The following is a 26,517-nucleotide window of genomic DNA, read 5'->3' on the forward strand; positions in this document are numbered from 1 at the left end:
TGATGTTAGGCTAACTGGTCTGTGATTCCCTGTTTTTTCTCTCCCTCCTTTTTTAAATAGTGGGGTTACATTTGCTACCCTCCAATCTGTAGGAACCGTTCCAGAGTCTATAGAATTTTGGAAGATGATCACCAATGCATCCACTATTTCCAGGGCCACTTCCTTTAGTACTCTGGGATGTAGATTATCAGGCCCTGGGGATTTGTCAGCCTTTAGCCCCATTAATTTCACTCGCACTATTTTTTTACTAATACTGATTTCCTTCAGTTCCTCCCTCTCACTAGACCCTTGGTTCCCTAACATTTCTGGGAGGTTATTTGTGTCCTCCTTTGTGAAGACAGAACCAAAGTATTTGTTTAATTGTTCTGCCATTTCCTTGTTCCCCATTATAATTTCCCCCATTTCTGACTGTAAGGGACCTACATTTGTCTTCACTAATCTTTTTCTCTTGACATATTTATAAAAGCTTTTATGTTCCCTGCTAGTTTACTCTCATACTCTATTTTTCCCCTCTTAATCAATCTCTTTGTCCTTTGCTGAATTCTGAACTGCTCCCAATCCTCATGCCGGCCGCTTTTTCTGGCAATTTTATATGTCTCCTCTTTGGATCTAATACTATCCCTCATTTCTTTTGTAATCCACAGTTGAGCCACCTTTCCTGTTTTACTTTTGCGCCAGACAGGAATGAATAATTGTTGTAATTCCTGCACACGTTCTTTAAATATTAGCCATTGCCTATCCACCGTCATCCCTTTTAGTAAAGTTCCCCAATCTATCATAGCCAACTCACACCTCATACTTTCATAATTTCCTTTATTTAGAGTCACTGGTTGATATTTAATACCCCTTGAATATTTATAATCCTATATTTACTATGGCTATCTTCTTGAACATTCTTTCCTCATCTCTTCGTGCACCAGCCTGTCCTCTTTATCCTGCCATTAGAACATAAGAAATAGGAGCAGGAGTAGACCATTCGGCCCCTCGAGCCTGCTCCGCCATTCAATCAGATCATGGCTGATCTTCGACCTCAACTCCACTTTCCCGCCCAATCCCCATATCCCTTGATTCCCCAAGAGTCCAAAAATCTATCGATCTCAGCCTTGAATATACTCAATGACTGAGCATCTACAGCCCTCTGGGGTAGAGAATTCCAAAGATTCACGACCCTCTGAGTGAAGAAATTCCTCCTCATCTCAGACCTAAATGTTTGACCCCCTTATCCTGAGAATATGACCCCTGGTTCTAGAATCTCCAGCCAAGGGAAACAACATCTCAGCATCTACCAGCATCTGACCTGGTGATTTTGTCGAAAACTTAAACTTAATATTACTTATTCTATACAATGCATTAACACCCAAACACTTAATTCAGACAAGCGAGAATTTATTAAGAAACTTGTATACAAGGGAAGAGCACCTCCAAACAATGGTTGAAGGTACAGCTTCCTCGAGTCAGTGAAACAGCTCATGTTTATACAGTTCAGTACCGAAGCCCATCTGCTACAGAATATGGGCGTACACATACATTCTTTATTGGCTCAGGTAGTTGGTCAATCAAGTAGTGAGCCCGCCCCCTCTGAACGTCCATAGCCCTTTTTTATCTTGGCACGTAGGCCTGAGCATTCTCATCCTCCCCACATTTCTGTCCTGGTTATTAGTAGGGCTGAAGTCAGTCTCAAGGCCACATGGCCTTTCAAGAAACTGTATTCTCATTATATTTTTTGTAGTCAGCAATACCTTTATCTAATAGGGGGGCCAGATGGTACTAAGCACCTGCTCAGCTAACTTAATTATCAACATACCAAGGCTTAAACGTAATTACACAATTGTGCTTCTCTGTGTGTGCTGTAGCTACCCCATTATGTGAGCCAACAAAGAGTTAATATGGTCAAATATCCTTTCATGCATTGCGACATTAATATGGTCAAGTATCTCTTCATGCATTTCCACAATTTATTACAAAACTCTAGAATGATCTTTGTTCCCTTACCCACTTTGAGACAGAATTATCTGATCGGGAAGTTAACTTTGCGCCGATGGGTTGAATTCTTTCCCACCGGGGGTTCTCTGTCACTGGGAGCCACTACGCACTCCATCTATACTGTCCCCCTTCTGGGGCTAAGAGAGGTTCCATCGATACAGCATCTTTCACCTTTTACCATCTTAAGATGTCCCAAAGTGCTTCACAGAGAACAAAGTACTTCTTTTGAAGTTCAGTCCCTGTTGTAAAGCACGTAAACACAGCAGCCAATTTGCGCACAGCAAGGTCCCGCAAACAGCAATGAGATAAGTGCCCAGTTACTCTGTTTTTGATCCGATTGTTGTGGGAGGACTCCTTTCCTGACCAGTCCATTGATATCTTCCTACAGTGTGCAGCTTTCCTTCTCACTATCAACCACATGGCCAACTTTTGATATCTAGATATTAAAGGCATCAAGGGATATGGGGATGGTGCAGGAAAATGGCGTTGAGGTAGAAGATCAGCCATGATCGTATTGAATGTCGGAGCAGGCTTGAGGGGCCAGATGGCCTACTCCTGCTCCTATTTCTTATGTTCTTATGTTTTGTATCATCTGCAAACTTCTTAATCATGCCCCCCCACATGTAAGTCTAAATCATTAATATATACCACAAAAAACAAGGGATCCAGTACTGAGCCCTGCGGAACCCCACTGGAAACAGCCTTCCAGTTGCAAAAACACCTGTTGACCTTTACCCTTTGCTTCCTGCCACTGAGCCAATTTTGGATCCAATTTTCCACTCTCCCTTGGATCCCATGGGCTTTTACATTTTTGACCAGTCTGCCACGTGGGACCTTGTCAAAAGCCTTGCTAAAATCCATGTATACTACATCAAACGCGTTACCCTCATCGACCCTCCTTGTTACCTGCTCAAAAAATTCAATCAAGTTAGTCAGACACGACCTTCCCTTAACAAATCTATGCTGATTAATCCTTGCCTTTCTAAGTGAAGGTTTATCCTGTCCCTCAGAATTGATTCCAATAATTTGCCCACCACCGAGGTTAGACTGACTGGCCTGTAATTACTCAGTCTATCCTTCGCCCCCTTTTTAAACAACGGTACAATGTTAGCAGTCCTCCAATCCTCCGGCACCAAGCCTGTATCCAGTGAGGATTGGAAAATGATGGTCAGAGCCTCCGCTATTTCCTCCCTGGCTTCTCTTAACAGCCTGGGATACATTTAATCCGGGCCTGGCGATTTATCTACTTTCAAAGATGCTAATCCCCTTAATACTTCCTCTCTCACTATGTTTATCCCATCCAATATTTCACACTCCTCCTCCTTAACTATAATCTCAGCATCGTCCCTCTCTTTTGTGAAGACAGACACAAAGTTTTCATTAAGAACCAGACCCACATCTTCCGCCTCCACACATAGTTTACCTTTTTGCTATCTAACAGACCCTACTCTTTCCTTAGTTATCCTCTTGCTTTTTATGTATTTGGGTTTTCCTTGATTTTACTTGCCAGTATTTTTTCATGCCCTCTCGTTGCTTTTCTAATTTCCTTTTTAATTTCACCCCTGCACTTTCTATACACCTCTAGGATTTCTGCAGTATTGAGCTCTTGGTGTCTGACATAAGCTTCCCTTTTTTGCCTTATCTTACCCTGTGTGCTCCTTGTCATCCAGGGGGCTCTAGATTTGGGAGTCCCACCCTTTTTCTTTGTGGGAACATGTTTACTCTGAACCCCTTGAATCTCCCCCTTGAATGCCTCCCACTGCTCTGACACTGATTTACCTTCAAGTAGCTGTTTCCAGTCCACTTTTGCTAAATCACTTCTCAGTTTAGTAAAATTGGCCTTTCCCCAATTGAGAACGTTTACTCCTGTTCTATCTTTGTCCTTTTCCATAACTCTGCTAAATCTAACTGAATTATGATCATTATCACCAAAATGCTCTCCCACTGATACTCCTTCCACCTGCCCAGCCTCATTCCCTAAAACTAAATCCAGAACTGCCCCCCTCTTGTTGGGCTTGCTACGTACTGGCCAAAAATGTTCTGAATGCATTTTAAGAATTCTGTGCCCTCTGTACCATTCACACTGATTCTATCCCAGTTACATATCCCCCCTCTCTCACTCTGTTATATATCCCCCCTCTCTCACTCTGTTACATTTCGTTCCTCTCTCACTCCGTTACATATCCACCCTCTCATTCTGTTAAATATCGGCCCTTTCTAATTGTGTAACATATGCTCCCTCTCTCACTCTTTTACATATGCTCCCTCTCTTACTCTGTTACATGTCCCCCCTCTCTCACTCTGTTACATATCCTCCCTCTCTCCCTGTGTTACATATCCTCCCCCTCTCACAGTCTGTTACATATCCTCCCCCTCTCACAGTCTGTTACATATCCTCCCCCTCTCACAGTCTGTTACATATCCTCCCTCTCTCACTGTTATACATATCCATAGAACCATAGAAAAGATACAGCACAGAAGGGGGCCATTCGGCCCATCGTGTCCGCATCGGCTCGAAGAACAACCAGGTGCCCATTCTAATCCCACCTTCCAGCACCCGGTCCGTAGCCCTGCAGCTTACAGCACTTTAGGTGCAGGTCCAGGTACTTTTTAAAAGAGTTGAGGGTCCCTGCCTCTACTACCAATTCGGGCAGCGAATTCCATACACCCACCACCCTCTGGGTAAAAAAGTTTTCCTCATGTCCCCTCAAATCCTTCCACCAATCAGCTTAAATCTATGTCCTCCAGTTCTTGAACTCTCCACTAGGGGAAACAGGTACTTCCTGTCTACTCTATCTGGGCCCCTCATAATTTTGTACACCTCAATCAAGTCTCCCCTCAGCCTCCTCTGCTCCAAGGAAAACAACCCCAGCCTATCCAATCTCTCCTCGTAGCTGCAATTTTCAAGCCCTGGCAACATTCTTGTAAATCTTCTCTGCACTCTCTCCAGAGCAATTACGTCCTTCCTGTAATGTGGTGACCAGTACTGCGCACAATACTCCAACTGTGGCCTTACCAGCGTTTAATACAGCTCTATCATTACATCTCTGCTTTTGTATTCTATACCTCGGCTAATAACGGAGAGCATTCCGTATGCCTTCTTCACAACCTTATCTACCTGTACTGCCACCTTCAGGGACCTGTGCACATGCACTCCAAGGCCTCTCACTTCCTCTACCCCTCTCAATATATTCCCGTTTACTGCGTATTCCCTTTTACTGTTTGCCCTCCCTAAGTGCATCGCCTCACACTTCTCCGGGTTGAACTCCATTTGCCACTTTTCCGCCCACTCCACCAACCCATTGATATCTCTTGGAGTCTACAGCTATCCTCTTCACTATCAACGACACGGCCAATTTTTGTGTCATCTGCAAATTTGCCAATCATGCCCCCTACATTCAAGTCCAAATCATTAATACATACCACAAACAGCAAGGGACCCAACACTGAGCCCTGTGGCACACCACTGGAAACGGATTTCCATTCGCAAAGACATCCATCGACTTTTACCCTTTGTTTCCTGTTACTGAGCCAATTTTGGATCCAATTCGCCACATTTCCCTGTATCCCATGGGCTTTTACCTTTCTGACCAGTCTGCCATGTGGGACCTTGTCAAATGCCTTACTAAAATCCATGTAGACAACATCCACTGCACTACCCTCATCAATCCTCCTTGTCACTTCCTTAAAGAATTCAATCAGATTTGTAAGGCATAACCTTCCCTGAACAAATCCACGCTGACTATCCCTGATTAAACCATGCCTTTCCAAGTGACAGTTTATCCTGTCTCTCAGTATTGATTCTAATAGTTTGCCCACCACCGAGGTAAGACTGACCGGCCTACAATTGTTCGGCCTTTCCCTCGTACCCTTTTTAAACAATGGTACTACGTTTGCAGTCTTCCAGTCCTCCGGTACCTCCCCTGTATCTAGTGAGGATTGAAAATGATCCTCAGAGCATCCGCTATTTCCTCCCTGGCTTCCTTCAATAGCCTAGGAAACAATCCATCCGGCCCTGATGACTTATCAACTTTCAAGGATTCCAGTCCCTCTGGTACTTCCTCTCTCGTTATGTTTACCTTATCCAGTATTTCACACCTCTCCTCTTTAACTACTATGTCCGGATCATCCCTTTCCTTTGTGAATACGGAGACAAAATATTCATTTAAAACCCTACCCACATCCTCTGCGTCTACACACAAGTTACCCTTATCATCCCTGATAGGTCCCACCTTTTCCTTAGCTTTTCCTCTTGTTCTTAATGTACTGATAAAACATCTTGGGTTTTTTTTTAATCTTACTAGCTAATATTTTTTCATGCCCTCTCTTTGCTTTCCTTATTTCCTTTTTTACATCATCCCTGTACTTTCTATACTCCTCTAGGCTTTCTGCAGTATTTAGTTTTCTGTGACAGTCATAAGCTTTCTTTTTCTGCTTTATCTTGCCCCGTATACTTCGAGACAACCAGGGGGCTCTAAATTTGGCAGTGCCACCCTTTCTCTTTGAGGGGACATGTCTGCATTGTACCCGTAGAATTTCACTTTTTAGTGCCTCCCACTGGCTTGCCACTGATTTCTCCTCAAGTAGTTGTGTCCAGTCCACTTCTGCCAAATCACCTCTTAGTTCTGTAAAATTTGCCTTCCCCCAATTTAAAATGTTTACTCCTGATTTAACTCTGTCCTTTTCCATAATAATGCTGAAACTAGCTGAATTGTGGTCACTATCCCCAATATGGTCGCCCACTGTCACTTCACCCACTTGCCCATCTTCATTTCCCAGGACTAAATCTAGAATTGCATCCCCTCTTGTTGGGCTTGTCACGTACTGGCTAAAAAGTTCTCCTGGACACCGATCAAGAATTTTGCGCCCTCTGTGCCCCTCACACTGTTTGAATCCCAGTTGATGTTAGGGTAGTTGAAGTCCCCTACTATTATTGCCCCCTTATTTTTGCACTCAGAAATTTGCCGACATATTTGTTCTTCTATCTCCCTTTCGCTATTCGAGGGTCTATAGTACACTCCTCGTAGTCTGACTGCCCCTTTTTTATTTCTTAGCTCAACCCATATGGCCTCGATTGATGATCCATTTAGCATATCATCGCTTCTCACAACTGTAATTGATTCTTTAACCAATAATGCTACCTCCCCTCCTTTTTTATCACCCACTCTATCCTGCCTGAAAACTCTATATCCAGGGATATTTAGCTGCCAATTATCCCCCACTTTAAGCCAGGTTTCCATTATAGCAATGATGTCATGCTGCCATGTGTCTATCTGTGCCCTTAGCTCACCTGCTTTGTTTGTCATACTCCTTGCATTGAAGTATCTACCCTTTAACCCCGTCAAATTCCTGTGCTGAACATTATTTAACCTTTGCTTCTTTTACCTTTCTGAGTTGCTAACTACGTCACTAACTGCTTTTCTACTTCCCATTTCCTGGTCTGAATTTTTAAAAATTTGTTCATGGGATGTGGGCGTCGCTGGCGAGGCCGGCATTTATTGCCCATCCCTAATTGCCCTTGAGAAGGTGGTGGTGAGCTGCCTTCTTGAACCGCTGCAGTCCGTGTGGTGAAGGTTCTCCCACAGTGCTGTTAGGAAGGGAGTTCCAGGATTTTGACCCAGTGAAGATGAAGGAACGGCGATATACTTCCAAGTCGGGATGGTGTGTGACTTGGAGGGGAACGTGCAGGTGGTGTTGTTCCCATGTGCCTGCTGCTCTTGTCCTTCTAGGTGGTAGAGGTTGCGGGTTTGGGAGGTGCTGTCGAAGAAGCTTTGGCGAGTTGCTGCAGTGCATCCTGTGGATGGTACACACTGCAGCCACAGTGCGCCGGTGGTGATGGGAGTGAATGTTTAGGGTGGTGGATGGGGTGCCAATCAAGCGGGCTGCTTTGTCCTGGATGGTGTTGATCTTCCTGAGTGTTGTTGGAGCTGCACTCATCCAAGCAAGTGGAGAGTATTCCATCACACTCCTGACTTGTGCCTTGTAGATGGTGGAAAGGCTTTGGGGAGTCAGGAGGTGAGTCACTCGCCGCAGAATATCCAGCCTCTGACCTGCTCTCGTCGCCACAGTATTTATATGGCTGGTCCAGTTAAGTTTCTGGTCAATGGTGACCCCCAGGATGTTGATGGTGGGGGATTCGGCGATGGTAATGCCGTTGAATGACAAGGGGAGGTGGTTAGACTCTCTCTTGTTGGAGATGGTCATTGCCTGGCATTTGTCTGGCACGAATGTTACTTGCTACTTATGAGCCTAAGCCTGGATGTTGTCCAGGTCTTGCTGCATGCGGGCTCGGACTGCATCATTATTTGAGGGGTTGCAAATGGAACTGAACACTGTTCAATCATCAGCGAACATCCCCATTTCTGACCTTATGATGGAGGGAAGGTCATTGATGAAGCAGCTGAAGATGGTTGGGCCTAGGACACTGCCCTGAGGAACTCCTGCAGCAATGGCCTGGGGCTGAGATGATTGGCCTCCAACAACCACTACCATCTTCCTTTGTGCTAGGTATGACTCCAGCCACTGGAGAATTTTCCCACTGACTTCAATTTTACTAGGGCTCCTTGGTGCCACACTCGGTCAAATGCTGCCTTGATGTCAAGGGCAGTCACTCTCACCTCACCTCTGGAATTCAGCTCTTTTGTCCATGTTTGGACTAAGGCTGTAATGAGGTCTGGAGCCGAGTGGTCCTGGCGGAACCCAAACTGAGCATCGGTGAGCAGGTTATTGGTGAGTAAGTGCCGCTTGTGAGCACTGTCGACGACACCTTCCATCACTTTGCTGATGATTGAGAGTAGACTGATGGGGCGGTAATTGGCCGGGTTGGATTTTTCCTGCTTCTTGTGGACAGGCCATACCTGGGCAATTTTCCACATTGTCGGGTAGATGCCAGTGTTGTAGCTGCACTGGAACAGTTTGGCGAGAGGCGCAGCTAGTTCTGGACCTGCCCTTTGGTTCCCATCCCCCTGCCATACTAGTTTAAACCCTCCCCAACAGAAGTAGCAGATGCCCCCGCGAGGATATTGGTCACGGTTCTGCTTGGGTGCAACGCGTCCGGCTTGTACAGGTCCCGCCTTTCCCAGAATCAGTCCCAATGCCTCAGGAATTTAAAACCCTACCTCCTACACCATCTCTCAAGCCACGCATTCATCTGGTCTATTCTCCTATTTCTGCTCTCGCTAACACATGGCACTGGGAGTAATCCTGAGATTACCATCTTAGAGGTCCCGCTTTTTAATTTATTTCCTCCCTATATTCTCCTTGCAGGACCTCATCCCTTTTTTTACCGATGTCGTTGGTACCAATATGGACCACGACGACTGGCTGTTCGCCTTTCCCCTCCAGAATGTCCTGCAGCTGCTCCATGACATCCTTCACCTTAGCACCAGGGAGGCAACATGCCATCCTGGAGTCACACTGGCCGCAGAAACGCCTATCTGTTTCCCTTACGATGGAATCCCTTATCACTGTTGCTCTCACATTCTTCTTCCTCCCCTCCTGTGCAGCTGAGTCACTCATGGTGCCACGAACTTGGCTCTTGCTGCTTTCCCCTGATAAGCCATCGCCCCCAACAGTATCCAAAGCAGAATATCTGTTTGAGAGGGAGATGGCCCCAGGGGACTCCTGCTCTACCTGCCTAGTCCTTTCACTCTGCCTGGCGGTCACCCATTTCCTTTCTGCCTGCGTAATCTTTACATGCGGTGTGACCACCTCACTGAACGTGCTATCCACGATAATCTCAGCATCGCGGATGCCCCACAGTGAATCCACCCACAGCTCCAGCTCCGAAATGCGGTTAGCCAGTAGCTGCAGCTGGACACACTTCCTGCACACATGGTCGCCAGGGACACTGGTAGTGTCCATGACTTCCCACATAGTGCAGGAGAAGCATATCACGGGTGCGAGCTGTGCTGCCATGACTTGCCTCAGATTAAGCTCGTTAGTTACTCCCTTCAAGGAGTTTACTCCTTTAAATTACTCTTAAGTTGGAGAATGTTAACTACACAAGGGACCTTGATTCACTAAAAAACACGACTTGCTATAAATTAAGTTTAGTTTTTTTTAAATGTAGTTTTATGCTGTAAGTTACTGAGCCCACAGTCCGAAGAGAGAGGAAAACAGAAGAGATTCTCACCACCAACCACCGACCTGCCTTACCCGTGACATCACACTGCAGTTTTGTTTTGTTGTTGCTGTGACCCGCTCTCGGGACGCCCCTCTCCGCTCTCGGGACGCTCCTCTCCGCTCTCGGGACGCTCCTCTCCGCTCTCGGGACGCTCCTCTCCGCTCTCGGTACGCTCCTCTCCGCTCTCGGGACGCTCCTCTCCGCTCTCGGGACGCTCCTCTCCGCTCTCGGTACGCTCCTCTCCGCTCTCGGGACGCTCCTCTCCGCTCTCGGGACGCCCCTCTCCGCTCTCGGGACGCTCCTCTCCGCTCTCGGGACGCTCCTCTCCGCTCTCGGGACGCTCCTCTCCGCTCTCGGTACGCTCCTCTCCGCTCTCGGAACGCTCCTCTCCGCTCTCGGGACGCCCCTCTCCGCTCTCGGGACGCTCCTCTTCGCTCTCGGGACGCTCCTCCCCGCTCTCGGTACGCTCCTCTCCGCTCTCGGGACGCTCCTCTCCGCTCTCGGGACGCCCCTGTCCGCCCTCGGGACGCCCCTCTCCGCCCTCGGGACGCCCCTCTCCGCCCTCGGGACGCTCCTCCCCGCTCTCGGGACGCTCCTCTCCGCTCTCGGGACGCCCCTGTCCGCCCTCGGGACGCCCCTCTCCGCCCTCGGGACGCCCCTCTCCGCTCTCGGGGCGCCCCTCTCCTCTCTCGGGACGCCCCTCTCCGCTCTCGGGACGCCCCTCTCCTCTCTCGGGGCGCTCCTCTCCTCTCTCGGGACGCCCCTATCCGCTCTCGGGACGCCCCTATCCGCTCTCGGGACGCCCCTCTCCGCTCTCGGGACGCCCCTCTCCGCTCTCGGGACGCCCCTCTCCGCTCTCGGGGCGCTCCTCTCCTCTCTCGGGACGCCCCTATCCGCTCTTGGGACGCCCCTCTCCGCTCTCGGGACGCCCCTCTCCGCTCTCGGGACGCCCCTCTCCTCTCTCGGGGCGCTCCTCTCCTCTCTCGGGACGCCCCTCTCCGCTCTCGGGGCGCTCCTCTCCGCTCTCGGGACGACCCTCTCCGCTGTCGGGGCGCTCCTCTCCGCTCTCGGGACGCCCCTCTCCTCTCTCGGGGCGCCCCTCTCCTCTCTCGGGACGCCCCTCTCCGCTCTCCGGACGCCCCTCTCCTCTCTCGGGACGCCCCTCTCCGCTCTCGGGACGCCCCTCTCCGCTCTCGGGACGCTCCTCTCCGCTCTCGGGACGCTCCTCTCCGCTCTCGGGACGCCCCTCTCCGCTCTCGGGACGCTCCTCCCCGCTCTCGGGACGCTCCTCTCCGCTCTCGGGACGCCCCTGTCCGCCCTCGGGACGCCCCTCTCCGCCCTCGGGACGCCCCTCTCCGCTCTCGGGGCGCCCCTCTCCTCTCTCGGGACGCCCCTCTCCGCTCTCGGGACGCCCCTCTCCGCTCTCGGGACGCCCCTCTCCTCTCTCGGGGCGCTCCTCTCCTCTTTCGGGACGCCCCTATCCGCTCTCGGGACGCCCCTATCCGCTCTCGGGACGCCCCTCTCCGCTCTCGGGACGCCCCTCTCCGCTCTCGGGACGCCCCTCTCCGCTCTCGGGACGCCCCTCTCCGCTCTCGGGACGCCCCTCTCCGCTCTCGGGGCGCTCCTCTCCTCTCTCGGGACGCCCCTATCCGCTCTCGGGACGCCCCTCTCCGCTCTCGGGACGCCCCTCTCCGCTCTCGGGACGCCCCTCTCCTCTCTCGGGGCGCTCCTCTCCTCTCTCGGGACGCCCCTCTCCGCTCTCGGGGCGCTCCTCTCCGCTCTCGGGACGACCCTCTCCGCTTTCGGGGCGCTCCTCTCCGCTCTCGGGACGCCCCTCTCCTCTCTCGGGGCACCCCTCTCCTCTCTCGGGACGCCCCTCTCCTCTCTCGGGACGCCCCTCTCCGCTCTCCGGACGCCCCTCTCCTCTCTCGGGACGCCCCTCTCCGCCCTCGGGACGCCCCTCCCCGCCCTCGGGACCCCCTCTCCGCCCTCGGGACGCCCCTCTCCTCTCTCGGGACGCCCCTCTCCTCTCTCGGGACGCCACTCTCCGCTCTCGGGGCGCTCCTCTCCTCTCTCGGGACGCCCCTCTCCGCTCTCGGGACGCTCCTCTCCGCTCTCGGGACGACCCTCTCCGCTCTCGGGACGCCCCTCTCCGCTCTCGGGACGCCCCTCTCCGCTCTCGGGACGCCCCTCTCCGCTCTCGGGACGCTCCTCTCCGCTCTCGGGACGCCCCTCTCCGCTCTCGGGACGCCCCTCTCCGCTCTCGGGACGTTCCTCTCCGCTCTCGGGACGCCCCTCTCCGCCCTCGGGACCCCCTCTCCGCTCTCGGGACGTTACTCTCCGCTCTTGGGACGCCCCTCTCCTCTCTCGGGACGCCCCTCTCCTCTCTCGGGGCGCCCCTCTCCGCCCTCGGGACGCCCCTCTCCTCTCTCGGGGCGCCCCTCCCCGCCCTCGGGACGCCCCTCCCCGCCCTCGGGACGCTCCTCCCCGCCCACGGGACCCCCTCTCCGCTCTCGGGACGCTCCTCTCCGCTCTCCGGACGCCCCTCTCCTCTCTTGGGACGCCCCTCTCCGCTCTCGGGACGCCCCTCCCCGCCCTCGGGACCCCCTCTCTGCCCTCGGGACCCCCTATCCGCTCTCGGGACGCCCCTCTCCGCTCTCGGGACGCCCCTCTCCGCTCTCGGGGCGCCCCTCTCCTCTCTCCGGACGCCCCTCTCCGCTCTCGGGACGCCCCTCTCCTCTCTCGGGACGCCCCTCTCCGCTCTCGGGGCGCTCCTCTCCTCTCTCGGGACGCCCCTCTCCGCTCTCGGGACGCTCCTCTCCGCTCTCGGGACGACCCTCTCCGCTTTCGGGGCGCTCCTCTCCGCTCTCGGGACGCCCCTCTCCTCTCTCGGGGCGCCACTCTCCTCTCTCGGGACGCCCCTCTCCGCTCTCGGGGCGCTCCTCTCCTCTCTCGGGACGCCCCTCTCCTCTCTCGGGACGCCCCTCTCCGCTCTCGGGACGACCCTCTCCGCTTTCGGGGCGCTCCTCTCCGCTCTCGGGACGCCCCTCTCCTCTCTCGGGGCGCCCCTCTCCTCTCTCGGGACGCCCCTCTCCGCTCTCGGGGCGCTCCTCTCCTCTCTCGGGGCGCTCCTCTCCTCTCTCGGGACGCCCCTATCCGCTCTCGGGACGCCCATATCCGCTCTCGGAACGCCCCTCTCCGCACTCGGGACGCCCCTCTCCGCTCTCGGGGCGCCCCTCTCCTCTCTCGGGACGCCCCTCTCCGCTCTCGGGACGCCCCTCTCCTCTCTCGGGACGCCCCTCTCCTCTCTCGGGACGCCCCTCTCCGCCCTCGGGACCCCCTCTCCGCCCTCGGGACGTTACTCTCCGCCCTCGGGACGCCCCTCTCCGCTCTCGGGACGCCCCTCTCCGCTCTCGGGACGCCCCTCTCCTCTCTCGGGACGCCCCTCTCCGCTCCTCTCCTCTCTCGGGACGCCCCTCCCTGCACTCGGGACGACCCTCCCCGCCCTCGGGACGCCCCTCTCCGCCCTCCGGACGCCCCTCTCCTCTCTCGGGGCGCCCCTCTCCGCTCTCGGGACGCCCCTCTCCGCTCTCGGGACGCCCCTCTCCGCTCTCGGGACGTCCCTCTCCGCTCTCGGGACGCCCCTCTCCTCTCTCGGGACGCCCCTCTCCGCTCCTCTCCGCTCTCGGGACGTCCCTCTCCGCCCTCGGGACGCCCCTCTCCGCCCTCGGGACGCCCCTCTCCGCCCTCGGGACGCCCCTCTCCGCCCTCGGGACGACCCTCCCCGCTCTCGGGACGCCCCTCTCCTCTCTCGGGGCGCTCCTCTCCTCTCTCGGGACGCCCCTCTCCGCTCTCGGGGCGCTCCTCTCCGCTCTCGGGACGACCCTCTCCGCTGTCGGGGCGCTCCTCTCCGCTCTCGGGACGCCCCTCTCCTCTCTCGGGGCGCCCCTCTCCTCTCTCGGGACGCCCCTCTCCGCTCTCCGGACGCCCCTCTCCTCTCTCGGGACGCCCCTCTCCGCTCTCGGGACGCCCCTCTCCGCTCTCGGGACGCTCCTCTCCGCTCTCGGGACGCTCCTCTCCGCTCTCGGGACGCCCCTCTCCGCTCTCGGGACGCTCCTCCCCGCTCTCGGGACGCTCCTCTCCGCTCTCGGGACGCCCCTGTCCGCCCTCGGGACGCCCCTCTCCGCCCTCGGGACGCCCCTCTCCGCTCTCGGGGCGCCCCTCTCCTCTCTCGGGACGCCCCTCTCCGCTCTCGGGACGCCCCTCTCCGCTCTCGGGACGCCCCTCTCCTCTCTCGGGGCGCTCCTCTCCTCTTTCGGGACGCCCCTATCCGCTCTCGGGACGCCCCTATCCGCTCTCGGGACGCCCCTCTCCGCTCTCGGGACGCCCCTCTCCGCTCTCGGGACGCCCCTCTCCGCTCTCGGGACGCCCCTCTCCGCTCTCGGGACGCCCCTCTCCGCTCTCGGGGCGCTCCTCTCCTCTCTCGGGACGCCCCTATCCGCTCTCGGGACGCCCCTCTCCGCTCTCGGGACGCCCCTCTCCGCTCTCGGGACGCCCCTCTCCTCTCTCGGGGCGCTCCTCTCCTCTCTCGGGACGCCCCTCTCCGCTCTCGGGGCGCTCCTCTCCGCTCTCGGGACGACCCTCTCCGCTTTCGGGGCGCTCCTCTCCGCTCTCGGGACGCCCCTCTCCTCTCTCGGGGCACCCCTCTCCTCTCTCGGGACGCCCCTCTCCTCTCTCGGGACGCCCCTCTCCGCTCTCCGGACGCCCCTCTCCTCTCTCGGGACGCCCCTCTCCGCCCTCGGGACGCCCCTCCCCGCCCTCGGGACCCCCTCTCCGCCCTCGGGACGCCCCTCTCCTCTCTCGGGACGCCCCTCTCCTCTCTCGGGACGCCACTCTCCGCTCTCGGGGCGCTCCTCTCCTCTCTCGGGACGCCCCTCTCCGCTCTCGGGACGCTCCTCTCCGCTCTCGGGACGACCCTCTCCGCTCTCGGGACGCCCCTCTCCGCTCTCGGGACGCCCCTCTCCGCTCTCGGGACGCCCCTCTCCGCTCTCGGGACGCTCCTCTCCGCTCTCGGGACGCCCCTCTCCGCTCTCGGGACGCCCCTCTCCGCTCTCGGGACGTTCCTCTCCGCTCTCGGGACGCCCCTCTCCGCCCTCGGGACCCCCTCTCCGCTCTCGGGACGTTACTCTCCGCTCTTGGGACGCCCCTCTCCTCTCTCGGGACGCCCCTCTCCTCTCTCGGGGCGCCCCTCTCCGCCCTCGGGACGCCCCTCTCCTCTCTCGGGGCGCCCCTCCCCGCCCTCGGGACGCCCCTCCCCGCCCTCGGGACGCTCCTCCCCGCCCACGGGACCCCCTCTCCGCTCTCGGGACGCTCCTCTCCGCTCTCCGGACGCCCCTCTCCTCTCTTGGGACGCCCCTCTCCGCTCTCGGGACGCCCCTCCCCGCCCTCGGGACCCCCTCTCTGCCCTCGGGACCCCCTATCCGCTCTCGGGACGCCCCTCTCCGCTCTCGGGACGCCCCTCTCCGCTCTCGGGGCGCCCCTCTCCTCTCTCCGGACGCCCCTCTCCGCTCTCGGGACGCCCCTCTCCTCTCTCGGGACGCCCCTCTCCGCTCTCGGGGCGCTCCTCTCCTCTCTCGGGACGCCCCTCTCCGCTCTCGGGACGCTCCTCTCCGCTCTCGGGACGACCCTCTCCGCTTTCGGGGCGCTCCTCTCCGCTCTCGGGACGCCCCTCTCCTCTCTCGGGGCGCCACTCTCCTCTCTCGGGACGCCCCTCTCCGCTCTCGGGGCGCTCCTCTCCTCTCTCGGGACGCCCCTCTCCTCTCTCGGGACGCCCCTCTCCGCTCTCGGGACGACCCTCTCCGCTTTCGGGGCGCTCCTCTCCGCTCTCGGGACGCCCCTCTCCTCTCTCGGGGCGCCCCTCTCCTCTCTCGGGACGCCCCTCTCCGCTCTCGGGGCGCTCCTCTCCTCTCTCGGGGCGCTCCTCTCCTCTCTCGGGACGCCCCTATCCGCTCTCGGGACGCCCATATCCGCTCTCGGAACGCCCCTCTCCGCACTCGGGACGCCCCTCTCCGCTCTCGGGGCGCCCCTCTCCTCTCTCGGGACGCCCCTCTCCGCTCTCGGGACGCCCCTCTCCTCTCTCGGGACGCCCCTCTCCTCTCTCGGGACGCCCCTCTCCGCCCTCGGGACCCCCTCTCCGCCCTCGGGACGTTACTCTCCGCCCTCGGGACGCCCCTCTCCGCTCTCGGGACGCCCCTCTCCGCTCTCGGGACGCCCCTCTCCTCTCTCGGGACGCCCCTCTCCGCTCCTCTCCTCTCTCGGGACGCCCCTCCCTGCACTCGGGACGACCCTCCCCGCCCTCGGGACGCCCCTCTCCGCCCTCCGGACGCCCCTCTCCTCTCTCGGGGCGCCCCTCTCCGCTCTCGGGACGCCCCTCTCCGCTCTCGGGACGCCCCTCTCCGCTCTCGGGACGTCCCTCTCCGCTCTCGGGACGCCCCTCTCCTCTCTCGGGACGCCCCTCTCCGCTCCTCTCCGCTCTCGGGACGTCCCTCTCCGCCCTCGGGACGCCCCTCTCCGCCCTCGGGACGCCCCTCTCCGCCCTCGGGACGCCCCTCTCCGCCCTCGGGACGACCCTCCCCGCCCTCGGGACGCCCCTCTCCTCTCTCGGGACGCCCATCTCCGACCACGGGACGCCCCTCTCCGCCCACGGGACGCCCCTCTCCGCCCTCGGGACGCCCCTCTCCGCCCTCGGGACGCCCCTCCCCGCCCTCGGGACGCTCCTCCCCGCCCTCGGGACCCCCTCTCCGCTCTCGGGACGCTCCTCTCCGCACTCGGGACGCCCCTCTCCTCTCTCGGGACGCCCCTCTCCGCTCTCGGGACGCCCCTCTCCGCTCTCGGGACGCCCCTCTCCGCTCTCGGGGCGCCCCTCTCCGCTCTCGGGACGCCCCTCTCCGCTCTCGGGACGCCCCTCTCCGCCCTCGGGATGCTCCTCTCCGCTCTCCGTGCACCGCTCTCCGCTCTCGGGACGCCCCTCTCCTCTCTCGGGACGCCACTCTCCGCCCTCGGGACGCCCCTCTCCGCCCTCGGGACGCTCCTCTCCGCTCTCGGGACGCACCTCTCCGCTCTCGGGACGCCCCTCTCCGCCCTCGGGACGCTCCTCTCCGCTCTCGGGATGCCCCTCTCCGCCCTCGGGACGCTCCTCTCCGCTCTCGGGACGCTCCTCTCCGCCCTCGGGACGCTCCTCTACGCCCTCGGGAACCCTCTCCGCCCTCGGGACGCCCCTCTCCGCTCTCGGGACGCCCCTCTCTGCCCTCGGGACCCCCTCTCCGCTCTCATGACGCCCCTCTCCGCCCGCGGGACCCCCTCTCCGCCCTCGGGACGATCCTCTCCGCTCACGGGACGCCCCTCTCCGCTCTCGGGACGCCCCACCTCGCTCTCGGGACGCCCCTCTCCGCCCTCGGGACCCCCTCTCCGCTATCGGGACGCCCCTCTCCGCCCTCGGGACCCCCTCTCCGCCCTCGGGACGCCCCTCTCCGCCCTCGGGACGCCCCTCTCCGCCCTCGGGACGCCCCTCTCCGCTCTCGGGACGCTCCTCTCCGCCCTCGGGACGTTCCTCTCCGCCCTCGGGACGCCCCTCTCCGCCCTCGGGACCCCCTCTCCGCTCTCGGGTGGTTCCTCTCCGCTCTCGGGACGCCCCTCTCCTCTCTCGGGACGCCCCTCTCCTCTCTCGGGACGCCCCTCTCCTCTCTCGGGACGCCCCTCTCCGCTCTCGGGGCGCTCCTGTCCTCTCTCGGGACGCCCCTCTCCGCACCTCTCCGCTCTCAGGACGCCCCTCTCCACCCACGGGACGCCCCTCTCCGCCCTCGGGACGCCCCTCTCCGCCCTCGGGACAACCCTCTCCGCCCTCGGGACGCCCCACTCCGCCCTCGGGACGCCCCTCTCTGCCCTCGGGACGCCCCTCTCCGCCCTCGGGACGCCCCTCTCCGCCCTCGGGACGAAACTCTCCGCCCTCGGGACGCCCCTCTCCGCCCTCGGGACGCCCCTCTCCGCCCTCGGGACGCCCCTCTCCGCCCTCGGGACGCCCCTCTCCGCCCTCGGGACGCCCCTCTCCGCCCTCGGGACGACCCTCTCCGCCCTCGGGACGACCCTCTCCGCCCTCGGGACGACCCTCTCCGCTCCTCTCCGCTCTCGGGACGCTCCTCTCCGCTCTCCGGACGCCCCTCTCCTCTCTCGGGACGCCCCTCTCCGCCCACGGGACGCCCCTCCCCGCCCTCGGGACCCCCTCTCCGCCCTCGGTACGCCCCTCTCCGCCCTCGGGACGCCCCTCTCCGCACTCGGGACGCCCCTCTCCGCTCTCGGGAAGCCCCTCTCCGCTCTCGGGACGCCCCTCTCCGCTCTCGGGACGCCCCTCTCCGCCCTCGGGACGCCCCTCTCCGCACTCGGGACGCCCCTCTCCGCACTCGGGACGCCCCTCTCCGCTCTCGGGACGCCCCTCTCGGCTCTCGGGACGCCCCTCCCCGCCCCTCTCCGCTCTCGGGACGCCCCTCTCCGCTCTCGGGACGTCCCTCTCCGCTCTCGGGACGCCCCTCTCCTCTCTCGGGACGCCCCTCTCCGCTCCTCTCCGCTCTCGGGACGTCCCTCTCCGCTCTCGGGACGCCCCTCTCCGCCCTCGGGACGCCCCTCTCCGCCCTCGGGACGACCCTCCCCGCCCTCGGGACGCCCCTCTCCTCTCTCGGGACGCCCATCTCCGACCACGGGACGCCCCTCTCCGCCCACGGGACGCCCCTCTCCGCCCACGGGACGCCCCTCTCCGCCCTCGGGACGCCCCTCTCCGCCCTCGGGACGCCCCTCCCCGCCCTCGGGACGCTCCTCCCCGCCCTCGGGACCCCCTCTCCGCTCTCGGGACCCCCTCTCCGCTCTCGGGACGCTCCTCTCCGCACTCGGGACGCCCCTCTCCTCTCTCGGGACGCCCCTCTCCGCTCTCGGGGCGCCCCTCTCCGCTCTCGGGACGCCACTCTCCGCTCTCGGGACGCCCCTCTCCGCTCTCGGGGCGCCACTCTCCGCTCTCGGGACGCCCCTCTCCGCTCTCGGGACGTTCCTCTCCGCTCTCGGGACGCCCCTCTCCGCTCTCGGGACGCCCCTCTCCGCTCTCGGGACGTTCCTCTCCGCTCTCTGGACGCCCCTCTCCGCTCTCGGGACGCCCCTCTCCGCCCTCGGGACGCTCCTCTCCGCTCTCCGTGCACCGCTCTCCGCTCTCGGGACGCCCCTCTCCTCTCTCGGGACGCCACTCTCCGCTCTCGGGACGCCCCTCTGCGCCCTCGGGACGCTCCTCTCCGCTCTCGGGACGCCCCTCTGCGCCCTCGGGACGCTCCTCTCCGCTCTCGGGGCGCCCCTCTGCGCCCTCGGGACGCTCCTCTCCGCTCTCCGTGCACCGCTCTCCGCTCTCGGGACGCCCCTCTCCTCTCTCGGGACGCCACTCTCCGCTCTCGGGACGCCCCTCTCTGCCCTCGGGACCTCCTCTCCGCTCTCGGGACGCCCCTCTCCGCCCTCGGGACCCCCACTCCGCCCTCGGGACGATCCTCTCCGCTCACGGGACGCCCCTCTCCGCTCTCGGGACGCCCCACCTCGCTCTCGGGACGCCCCTCTCCGCCCTCGGGACCCCCTCTCCGCCATCGGGATGCCCCTCTCCGCCCTCGGGACCCCCTCTCCGCCCTCGGGACGCCCCTCTCCGCCCTCGTGACGCCCCTCTCCGCTCTCGGGACGCTCCTCTCCGCCCTCGGGACGTTCCTCTCCGCCCTCGGGACGCCCCTCTCCGCCCTCGGGACCCCCTCTCCGCTCTCGGGTGGTTCCTCTCCGCTCTCGGGACGCCCCTCTCCTCTCTCGGGACGCCCCTCTCCTCTCTCGGGACGCCCCTCTCCTCTCTCGGGACGCCCCTCTCCGCTCTCGGGGCGCTCCTGTCCTCTCTCGGGACGCCCCTCTCCGCACCTCTCCGCTCTCGGGACGCCCCTCCCAGCCCTCGGGACGCCCCTCTCCGCCCACGGGACGCCCCTCTCCGCCCTCGGGACGCCCCTCCCCGCCCTCGGGATGCCCCTCCCCGCCCTCAGGACGCCCCTCTCCGCCCTCGGGACGCCCCTCTCCGCTCTCGGGACGCTCCTCTCCGCCCTCGGGACGTTCCTCTCCGCCCTCGGGACGCCCCTCTCCGCCCTCGGGACCCCCTCTCCGCTCTCGGGTGGTTCCTCTCCGCTCTCGGGACGCCCCTCTCCTCTCTCGGGACGCCCCTCTCCTCTCTCGGGACGCCCCTCTCCTCTCTCGGGACGCCCTTCTCCGCTCTCGGGGCGCTCCTGTCCTCTCTCGGGACGCCCCTCTCCGCACCTCTCCGCTCTCGGGACGCCCATCCCAGCCCTCGGGACGCCTCTCTCCGCCCACGGGACTCCCCTCTCCGCCCTCGGGACTCCCCTCTCCGCCCTCGGGACTCCCCTCTCCGCCCTCGGGACACTCCTCTCCGCTCTCGGGACAACCCTCTCCGCCCTCGGGACGCCCCTCTCCGCCCTCGGGACGCCCCTCTCCGCCCTCGGGACGCCCCTCTCCGCCCTCGGGACGCCCCTCTCCGCCCTCGGGACGCCCCTCTCCGCCCTCGGGACGCCCCTCTCCGCCCTCGGGACGACCCTCTCCGCTCCTCTCCGCTCTCGGGACGCTCCTCTCCGCTCTCCGGACGCCCCTCTCCTCTCTCGGGACGCCCCTCTCCGCCCTCGGGACGCCCCTCCCCGCCCTCGGGACCCCCTCTCCGCCCTCGGGACGCCCCTCTCCGCCCTCGGGACGCCACTCTCCGCACTCGGGACGCCCCTCTCCGCTCTCGGGAAGCCCCTCTCCGCTCTCGGGACGCTCCTCTCCGCCCTCGGGACGTTCCTCTCCGCCCTCGGGACGCCCCTCTCCGCCCTCGGGACCCCCTCTCCGCTCTCGGGTGGTTCCTCTCCGCTCTCGGCACGCCCCTCTCCTCTCTCGGGACGCCCCTCTCCTCTCTCGGGACGCCCCTCTCCTCTCTCGGGACGCCCCTCTCCGCTCTCGGGGCGCTCCTGTCCTCTCTCGGGACGCCCCTCTCCGCACCTCTCCGCTCTCGGGACGCCCCTCCCAGCCCTCGGGACGCCCCTCTCCGCCCTCGGGACGCCCCTCTCCGCCCTCGGGACGCCCCTCTCCGCCCTCGGGACGACCCTCCCCGCCCTCGGGACGCCCCTCTCCTCTCTCGGGACGCCCATCTCCGACCACGGGACGCCCCTCTCCGCCCACGGGACGCCCCTCTCCGCCCTCGGGACGCCCCTCTCCGCCCTCGGGACGCCCCTCCCCGCCCTCGGGATGCTCCTCCCCGCCCTCGGGACCCCCTCTCCGCCCTCGGGACCCCCTCTCCGCTCTCGGGACGCTCCTCTCCGCACTCGGGACGCCCCTCTCCTCTCTCGGGACGCCCCTCTCCGCTCTCGGGACGCCCCTCTCCGCTCTCGGGACGCCCCTCTCCGCTCTCGGGACGCCCCTCTCCGCTCTCGGGGCGCCCCTCTCCGCTCTCGGGACGCCCCTCTCCGCTCTCGGGACGCCCCTCTCCGCCCTCGGGATGCTCCTCTCCGCTCTCCGTGCACCGCTCTCCGCTCTCGGGACGCCCCTCTCCTCTCTCGGGACGCCCCTCTCCTCTCTCGGGACGCCACTCTCCGCCCTCGGGACGCCCCTCTCCGCCCTCGGGACGCTCCTCTCCGCTCTCGGGACGCACCTCTCCGCTCTCGGGACGCCCCTCTCCGCCCTCGGGACGCTCCTCTCCGCTCTCGGGATGCCCCTCTCCGCCCTCGGGACGCTCCTCTCCGCTCTCGGGACGCTCCTCTCCGCCCTCGGGACGCTCCTCTCCGCCCTCGGGACCCCCTCTCCGCCCTCGGGACGCCCCTCTCCGCTCTCGGGACGCGACTCTCTGCCCTCGGGACCCCCTCTCCGCTCTCATGACGCCCCTCTCCGCCCGCGGGACCCCCTCTCCGCCCTCGGGACGATCCTCTCCGCTCACGGGACGCCCCTCTCCGCTCTCGGGACGCCCCACCTCGCTCTCGGGACGCAACTCTCCGCCCTCGGGACCCCCTCTCCGCTATCGGGACGCCCCTCTCCGCCCTCGGGACCCCCTCTCCGCCCTCGGGACCCCCTCTCCGCCCTCGGGACGCCCCTCTCCGCCCTCGGGACGCCCCTCTCCGCTCTCGGGACGCTCCTCTCCGCCCTCGGGACGTTCCTCTCCGCCCTCGGGACGCCCCTCTCCGCCCTCGGGACCCCCTCTCCGCTCTCGGGTGGTTCCTCTCCGCTCTCGGGACGCCCCTCTCCTCTCTCGGGACGCCCCTCTCCTCTCTCGGGACGCCCCTCTCCTCTCTCGGGACGCCCCTCTCCGCTCTCGGGGCGCTCCTGTCCTCTCTCGGGACGCCCCTCTCCGCACCTCTCCGCTCTCAGGACGCCCCTCTCCGCCCACGGGACGCCCCTCTCCGCCCTCGGGACGCCCCTCTCCGCCCTCGGGATGCCCCTCTCCGCCCTCGGGACGCCCCTCTCCGCCCTCGGGACGCCCCACTCCGCCCACAGGACGCCCCTCTCTGCCCTCGGGACGCCCCTCTCCGCCCTCGGGACGAAACTCTCCGCCCTCGGGACGCCCCTCTCCGCCCTCGGGACGCCCCTCTCCGCCCTCGGGACGCCCCTCTCCGCCCTCGGGACGCCCCTCTCCGCCCTCGGGACGCCCCTCTCCGCCCTCGGGACGCCCCTCTCCGCCCTCGGGACGCCCCTCTCCGCCCTCGGGACGCCCCTCTCCGCCCTCGGGTCGACCCTCTCCGCCCTCGGGACGACCCTCTCCGCTCCTCTCCGCTCTCGGGACGCTCCTCTCCGCTCTCCGGACGCCCCTCTCCTCTCTCGGGACGCCCCTCTCCGCCCTCGGGACGCCCCTCCCCGCCCTCGGGACCCCCTCTCCGCCCTCGGTACGCCCCTCTCCGCCCTCGGGACGCCCCTCTCCGCACTCGGGACGCCCCTCTCCGCTCTCGGGAAGCCCCTCTCCGCTCTCGGGAAGCCCCTCTCCGCTCTCGGGACGCCCCTCTCCGCTCTCGGGACGCCCCTCTCCGCCCTCGGGACGCGCCTCTCCGCACTCGGGACGCCCCTCTCCGCACTCGGGACGCCCCTCTCCGCTCTCGAGACGCCCCTCTCGGCTCTCGGGACGCCCCTCCCCGCTCCTCTCCGCTCTGGGGACGCCCCTCTCCGCACTCGGGACGCCCTTCTCCGCCCTCGGGACGCCCCTCTCCGCCCTCGGGACGCCCCTCCCAGCCCTCGGGACGCCCTTCTCCGCCCTCGGGACGACCCTCCCCGCCCTCGGGACGACCATCCCCGCTCTCGGGACGACCCTCCCCGCCCTCGGGACGCTCCTCTCCGCCCTCCGGACGCCCCTCTCCGCTCTCGGGACGCCCCTCTCCGCTCTCGGGACGCCCCTCTCCGCTCTCGGGACGCCCCTCTCCGCTCTCGGGACGGCCCTCTCCGCTCTCGGGACGCCCCTCTCCGCTCTCGGGACGCCCCTCTCCGCTCTCGGGACGCCCCTCTCCGCTCTCGGGACGTCCCTCTCCGCTCTCGGGACGCCCCTCTCCTCTCTCGGGACGCCCCTCTCCGCTCCTCTCCGCTCTCGGGACGTCCCTCTCCGCTCTCGGGACGCCCCTCTCCGCCCTCGGGACGCCCCTCTCCGCCCTCGGGACGACCCTCCCCGCCCTCGGGACGCCCCTCTCCTCTCTCGTGACGCCCATCTCCGACCACGGGACGCCCCTCTCCGCCCACGGGACGCCCCTCTCCGCCCTCGGGACGCCCCTCTCCGCCCACGGGACGCCCCTCCCCGCCCTCGGGACGCTCCTCCCCGCCCTCGGGACCCCCTCTCCGCTCTCGGGACCCCCTCTCCGCTCTCGGGTCGCTCCTCTCCGCACTCGGGACGCCCCTCTCCTCTCTCGGGACGCCCCTCTCCGCTCTCGGGGCGCCCCTCTCCGCTCTCGGGACGCCACTCTCCGCTCTCGGGACGCCCCTCTCCGCTCTCGGGACGCCCCTCTCCGCTCTCGGGACGCCCCTCTCCGCTCTCGGGACGCCCCTCTCCGCTCTCGGGACGCCCCTCTCCGCTCTCGGGACGTTCGTCTCCGCTCTCGGGACGCCCCTCTCCGCTCTCGGGACGCCCCTCTCCGCTCTCGGGGCGCCCCTCTCCGCTCTCGGGACGCCCCTCTCCGCTCTCGGGACGTTCCTCTCCGCTCTCGGGATGCCCCTCTCTGCTCTCGGGACGCCCCTCTCCGCTCTCGGGACGTTCCTCTCCGCTCTCTGGACGCCCCTCTCCGCTCTCGGGACGCCCCTCTCCGCCCTCGGGACGCTCCTCTCCGCTCTCCGTGCACCGCTCTCCGCTCTCGGGACGCCCCTCTCCTCTCTCGGGACGCCACTCTCCGCTCTCGGGACGCCCCTCTGCGCCCTCGGGACGCTCCTCTCCGCTCTCGGGACGCCCCTCTGCGCCCTCGGGACGCTCCTCTCCGCTCTCGGGGCGCCCCTCTGCGCCCTCGGGACGCTCCTCTCCGCTCTCCGTGCACCGCTCTCCGCTCTCGGGACGCCCCTCTCCTCTCTCGGGACGCCACTCTCCGCTCTCGGGGCGCCCCTCTCCGCTCTCGGGACGCCACTCTCCGCTCTCGGGGCGCCCCTCTCCGCTCTCGGGACGCCACTCTCCGCTCTCGGGACGCCCCTCTCCGCTCTCGGGGCGCCCCTCTCCGCTCTCGGGACGCCCCTCTCCGCTCTCGGGAGGCCCCTCTCCTCTCTCGGGACGCCACTCTCCGCTCTCGGGACGCCCCTCTCTGCCCTCGGGACCCCCTCTCCGCTCTCGGGACGCCCCTCTCCGCCCTCGGGACCCCCTCTCCGCCCTCGGGACGATCCTCTCCGCTCACGGGACGCCCCTCTCCGCTCTCGGGACGCCCCACCTCGCTCTCGGGACGCCCCTCTCCGCCCTCGGGACACCCTCTCCGCCATCGGGACGCCCCTCTCCGCCCTCGGGACCCCCTCTCCGCCCTCGGGACGCCCCTCTCCGCCCTCGTGACGCCCCTCTCCGCTCTCGGGACGCTCCTCTCCGCCCTCGGGACGTTCCTCTCCGCCCTCGGGACGCCCCTCTCCGCCCTCGGGACCCCCTCTCCGCTCTCGGGTGGTTCCTCTCCGCTCTCGGGACGCCCCTCTCCTCTCTCGGGACGCCCCTCTCCTCTCTCGGGACGCCCCTCTCCTCTCTCGGGACGCCCCTCTCCGCTCTCGGGGCGCTCCTGTCCTCTCTCGGGACGCCCCTCTCCGCACCTCTCCGCTCTCGGGACGCCCCTCCCAGCCCTCGGGACGCCCCTCTCCGCCCACGGGACGCCCCTCTCCGCCCTCGGGACGCCCCTCCCCGCCCTCGGGACGCCCCTCCCCGCCCTCGGGACGCCCCTCTCCGCCCTCGGGACGCCCCTCTCCGCTCTCGGGACGCTCCTCTCCGCCCTCGGGACGTTCCTCTCCGCCCTCGGGACGCCCCTCTCCGCCCTCGGGACCCCCTCTCCGCTCTCGGGTGGTTCCTCTCCGCTCTCGGGACGCCCCTCTCCTCTCTCGGGACGCCCCTCTCCTCTCTCGGGACGCCCCTCTCCTCTCTCGGGACGCCCTTCTCCGCTCTCGGGGCGCTCCTGTCCTCTCTCGGGACGCCCCTCTCCGCACCTCTCCGCTCTCGGGACGCCCCTCCCAGCCCTCGGGACGCCCCTCTCCGCCCACGGGACTCCCCTCTCCGCCCACGGGACTCCCCTCTCCGCCCTCGGGACTCCCCTCTCCGCCCTCGGGACGCCCCTCTCCGCCCTCGGGACTCCCCTCTCCGCACTCGGGACACTCCTCTCCGCTCTCGGGACAACCCTCTCCGCCCTCGGGACGCCCCTCTCCGCCCTCGGGACGCCCCTCTCCGCCCTCGGGACGCCCCTCTCCGCCCTCGGGACGACCCTCTCCGCTCCTCTCCGCTCTCGGGACGCCCCTCTCCGCCCTCGGGACGCCCCTCCCCGCCCTCGGGACCCCCTCTCCGCCCTCGGGACGCCCCTCTCCGCCCTCGGGACGCCCCTCTCCGCACTCGGGACGCCCCTCTCCGCTCTCGGGAAGCCCCTCTCCGCTCTCGGGACGTTCCTCTCCGCTCTCGGGACGCCCCTCTCCTCTCTCGGGACGTCCCTCTCCGCTCTCGGGACGCCCCTCTCCTCTCTCGGGACGCACCTCTCCGCTCCTCTCCGCTCTCGGGACGTCCCTCTCCGCTCTCGGGACGCCCCTCTCCGCCCTCGGGACGCCCCTCTCCGCCCTCGGGACGACCCTCCCCGCCCTCGGGACGCCCCTCTCCTCTCTCGGGACGCCCCTCTCCGCCCTCGGGACGC

This window comes from Heptranchias perlo, unplaced genomic scaffold (assembly GCF_035084215.1).
Source record: "Heptranchias perlo isolate sHepPer1 unplaced genomic scaffold, sHepPer1.hap1 HAP1_SCAFFOLD_205, whole genome shotgun sequence".
Lineage (NCBI taxonomy): Eukaryota > Metazoa > Chordata > Chondrichthyes > Hexanchiformes > Hexanchidae > Heptranchias > Heptranchias perlo.